Raw genomic sequence first — 5000 nt, forward strand, 5'->3', positions numbered from 1 at the left:
GACAACAGGTCAAGCCCTGGGAGGCGGCTGTCAAATGTTCAAAGTCCCCACCGGGACAACAGGTCAACCCCCGGGAAGCGGCTGTCAAATTTTCAAAGTCCCCGTTCGGCCACCAGGTCAACCCGCTGAATCTACTGGGTTGACCTGGCGGCCGGTTTGCTTTCCGGCCACCAGGTCAACCCATTGGATTCGACGGGTTGACCTGGCGACCGGTTTGCTTTCCGGCCACCAGGTCAACCCATTGGATTCGACGGGTTGACCTGGTGGCCGGTTTGCTTTCCGGACCGGATGTCACCCCACTCCCAGGGCAGCGCGGCAGTGGTGCTGAGGACCGCAGAGGGGGGGCTTAATAGTCGAGAGGGAGCAGGTCCGGGGGAGGCTTAATAGTCGTCCCCCGAGGACTCCGGGGGCCAGGCTTAATAGTCGTCCCCCCCCCCCCCCCCCGGGCGCTCCAGGGGGGAAAGCTTAATAGTCCTCCCCCGAGGACTCCGGGGGCAGGCTTAACAGTCGTCCGCCCCGGGCGCTCCAGCGGGAAAGCTTAATAGTCCTCCCCTGACAGTGTGTGTGTGTGTGGGAGGGAGGCTTAGCAGTCTTGCCCCGGGTGGTCCGGTGGGGGAGGCTTAGCAGTCATCCCCCGAGGACTCCGGGGGCAGGCTTAATAGTGGTTCCAGGGGAGGCTTAATAGTCTTCCCCCGGGCAGTCCGGGAGAGGCTTAATCGTCATCCCCCGACAGTGTGTGTGTGTGTGTGTGGGGGGGAGGCTTAGCAGTCTTCCCCCAGGCTGGGTGGGGGCCTGGCGGGAGGCGTCGCAGTCTTCCCCCGGGCGGTCCGGTGGGGGAGGCTTAGCAGTCGTCCCCAGGGCGGTCCGGGGGTGGGGTGGGGTGGGGGGCCTCACAGTCGTCCCTCGGAGAGCCGGGTCGGCGGCAGTGGTGGGTTTACGTCCAGCCTCCGGAGGGTGCGCGTCCTCGGAGGCGATGCAGGCGCCGCAGAGAGGCAGCCTCCGAGGCAGGGAGCGGAGCACCGAGGCTGGGGAGAGGGGAGCAGGAGCCGGGGGCTGGGGGTGGGGGTGGGGGGCGTTCAGGACAACCGGTCAAGCCCCGGGAAGCAGCTGTCAAATGTTCCAAGTCCCCACTCGGCCACCAGGTCCACCCCAGTCTAGCAATGGGGTTGACCTGGCTGACGGCCGGTTAGTATCAAGGTAAACTCACCGTCGTCCACAGGAGGGCAGCTCTCAGGCCGGCCGGCTGCGGCTGACTCTGGGGCGGCGCCCGGTCCCGGCAGCGAGGGGCGGGGGGCGCGGAGCGAGACGGGGCTAACCGGGGGGGGGGGGGCGCCTCCTGCGACTTTGGGGGCCGCGGGTCGTCAGTGGCGTGCAGGCCGGGCCTCTCCCGGGGGATTCGGGGGGGCGGTCCTGCGGGCCGGGCGCAGGGGGCTCGGGCGAGCCCGGGCCGGTCCGCCCCGGGGCCGGGGTCTCCGCCTGCGGCTCAGGGGGGCGCGGGTCGTCGGGGGAGGAAGCCCGGGGGAGCTGCACACCGGCCCGCCAGGCCAGGCCTGGCCTGGATGGCCGCGGGGGGATTCGGGGCGGTCCCGCGGGCCGGGGGCCGGGCGCAGGGGAGGCGGGGGGTCCGAGCGAGTCCGTCCCGGGCCCGGGGCCTCCCCCTGCGGCTTTGGGGTCCGTGGGTCCCCGCTGGCGGAAGCCACTGGGAGCTGGACACCCGCCGTCCGTCCCGCCTGGCCAGGCCTGGCCTGGGTGGCCGCGGGGGGATTCGGGGCGGTCCCGCGGGCCGGCGGCCGGGCGCAGGGGAGGCGGGGGGTCCGAGCGAGTCGGTCCCGGGCCTGGGGTCTCCCCCTGCGGCTTTGGGGTCCGTGGGTCCCCGCTGGAGGAAGCCGCTGGGCGCTGGACACCCGCCGTCCGTCCCGCCTGGCCAGGCCTGGCCTGGGTGGCCGCGGGGGGATTCGGGGCGGTCCCGCGGGCCGGCGGCCGGGCGCAGGGGGTCCGAGCGAGTCCGTCCCAGGCCCGGGGCCTCCCCCTGCGGCTTTGGGGTCCGTGGGTCCCCGCTGGAGGAAGCCGCTGGGCGCTGGACACCCGCCGTCCGTCCCGCCTGGCCAGGCCTGGCCTGGGTGGCCGCGGGGGGGGATTCGGGGCGGACCTGCGGGCCGGCGGCCGGGAGGGTCCGGGCCAGTCCGCCCCATGCCCGGCGTCTCCCCCAGCGGCTTCGGTGGCCCCGGGGGGGGTCCTCCGCGGAGGAAGCCGGGTGGGTGGGGAGCCGGACCCCAGGCGCCCAGACCCGTGACCTGCGGCCGCGACCTCCGACTCGGCAGGAGCGACGAGGGGCTTTCCGGCCCGTCCCCCCCTCTCCTTCCCCCCCAGAAAAGGAGAGAGAGCTGACTCGGACCGGGAAAAGCTGCCTACGGCACCTGGGATTCCCAGGCGGTCACCCATCCAAGTACTAGCCAGGCCCGGGACGGTTTACCTTCCGAGATCGGACGGGATCGGGGGCGTTCGGTCCGGTATGGCCGTAGGCACCCGGCCCCGCGCCTCCTCGCCCGCTTTCCCCTGCCGACGCCCGGGCCTGCCGCACGGTGAGCCCCGGTCGGACTGCCCCCCCCCCTGCGGCAGGGCCCCCGTCTCTCGCGGGCCCGGTCCTTTTTTCCTTTTCGAGCTCCGGGGCCCGGGCTGGCCGCCAGAGCCCCTCCGCCCGCCCTCCCCGGCGTCGGGGAAAATACTGTCCCGGACTTCCAGTGCGCCCGATCCTGTCAGCCGGGGGGTGGGGAGGGGCAGTCCCTCGCTGCGGCCGGGGAGGGTGAGCCCAGGGCGGCTTGCCTGCCGTGCGAGGCCCCTCTCGGCCACCAGGTCAACCCCGAGTCGAAAGGGCTGAAAAATTTTCAGAGTCCCCTCCCGGGCACCAGGTCAACCCGTGGAATCGGACGGGTTCACCTGCTGGCCGGTTCGCTTCCCGGCCACCAGGTCAACCCCTAGGTTGCCGACCGGCCTACCCAGTGGCCGGTTTGCTTTCCGGCCACCAGGTCAACCCCTAGGGGTTTTAACGGGGGCACGCCCGGTGGCCTCTTTCCCGTCCGGTCACCAGGTCAACCCGGATCTCCCTCCTTCCCTGGGCGTCCCCTCCTCGGAGGCGTCAGGTTCCATTTCCCCCCCCCCCCCAGACTTCCAGGGGCCCGATCCAGTCGGCCGGGAGGCAGTCCCTCGCTGCGGCCGGGGAGGGTGAGCCCAGGGCGGCCTGGTCCATGTCTCTAGTGGGCCCGATCCTTTTTTTTTTTTTCGAGCTCCGGGGCCAGGCCCGCCCGGGCAGCCCTCCTCGGAGGCGTGGGGCGATTCCCCCCCCCCCCCAGACTTCCAGGGGCCCGATCCTGTCGGCCGGGAGGCAGTCCCTCGCTGCGGCCGGGGAGGGTCAGCCCAGGGCGGCTTGCCTGCCGTGCGAGTCCCCTCTCGGCCACCAGGTCAACCGCGAGTCGAAAGGGCTGAAAAATTTTCAGAGTCCCCTCCCGGGCACCAGGTCAACCCGTGGAATCGAACGGGTTCACCTGCTGGCCGGTTCGCTTCCCGGCCACCAGGTCAACCCGTGGAATCGGACGGGTTCACCGGCTGGCCGGTTCGCTTTCCGGCCACCAGGTCAACCCGTGGAATCGAACGGGTTCACCTGCTGGCCGGTTCGCTTTCCGGCCACCAGGTCAACCCCTAGGTTTTAAGGGGGGGGGGACGCCCGGTGGCCTCTTTCCCGTCCGGTCAGCAGGTCAACCCGGATCTCCCTCCTTCCCTGGGCGCCCCCTCCTCGGAGGCGTCAGGTTCCATTCTTTTTTCCAGACTTCCAGGGGCCCGATCCAGTCGACCGGGAGGCAGTCCCTCGCTGCGGCCGGGGAGGGTGAGCCCAGGGCGGCTTGCCTGCCGTGCGAGTCCCCTCTCGGCCACCAGGTCAACCCCGAGTCGAAAGGGCTGAAAAATTTTCAGAGTCCCCTCCCGGGCACCAGGTCAACCCGTGGAATCGAACGGGTTCACCTGCTGGCCGGTTCGCTTCCCGGGCACCAGGTCAACCCGTGGAATCGAACGGGTTCACCTGCTGGCCGGTTCGCTTCCCGGGCACCAGGTCAACCCGTGGAATCGAACGGGTTCACCTGCTGGCCGGTTCGCTTTCCGGCCACCAGGTCAACCCCTAGGTTTTAAGGGGGGGGACGCCCGGTGGCCTCTTTCCCGTCCGGTCAGCAGGTCAACCCGGATCTCCCTCGTTCCCTGGGCGCCCCCTCCTCGGAGGCGTCAGGTTCCATTCTTTTTTCCAGACTTCCAGGGGCCCGATCCAGTCGGCCGGGTGGCAGTCCCTCGCTGCGGCCGGGGAGGGTGAGCCCAGGGCGGCTTGCCTGCCGTGCGAGTCCCCTCTCGGCCACCAGGTCAACCCCGAGTCGAAAGGGCTGAAAAATTTTCAGAGTCCCCTCCCGGGCACCAGGTCAACCCGTGGAATCGAACGGGTTCACCTGCTGGCCGGTTCGCTTCCCGGGCACCAGGTCAACCCGTGGAATCGAACGGGTTCACCTGCTGGCCGGTTCGCTTCCCGGGCACCAGGTCAACCCGTGGAATCGAACGGGTTCACCTGCTGGCCGGTTCGCTTCCCGGGCACCAGGTCAACCCGTGGAATCGAAAGGGTTCACCTGCTGGCCGGTTCGCTTTCCGGCCACCAGGTCAACCCCTAGGTTTTAAGGGGGGGGACGCCCGGTGGCCTCTTTCCCGTCCGGTCAGCAGGTCAACCCGGATCTCCCTCCTTCCCTGGGCGCCCCCTCCTCGGAGGCGTCAGGTTCCATTCTTCTTTTTCCAGACTTCCAGGGGCCCGATCCAGTCGACCGGGAGGCAGTCCCTCGCTGCGGCCGGGGAAGGTGAGCCCAGGGCGGCCTGGTCCATGTCTCTAGTGGGCCCGATCCTTTTTTTTTTCCGAGCTCCGGGGCCAGGCCCGCCCGGGCAGCCCTCCTCGGGGGCGTGGGGCGATTTCCCCCCCC

The 5000-nt window shown here is 70.4% G+C and overlaps 1 non-coding gene across 1 annotated transcript; it reads right to left on the bottom strand.

Moving 5' to 3' along the window:
- Positions 1 to 2405: 2405 nt before the first annotated feature.
- On the bottom strand, positions 2406 to 2524 carry LOC135979403 (5S ribosomal RNA). Its single transcript, XR_010596723.1, has one exon. It is a non-coding gene; the product is annotated as a 5S ribosomal RNA (ribosomal RNA).
- Between the last annotated feature and the right edge of the window lie 2476 nt (positions 2525 to 5000).

The sequence above is a fragment of the Chrysemys picta genome, unplaced genomic scaffold (assembly GCF_011386835.1).
Source record: "Chrysemys picta bellii isolate R12L10 unplaced genomic scaffold, ASM1138683v2 scaf808, whole genome shotgun sequence".
Classification (NCBI taxonomy): Eukaryota; Metazoa; Chordata; order Testudines; family Emydidae; genus Chrysemys; species Chrysemys picta.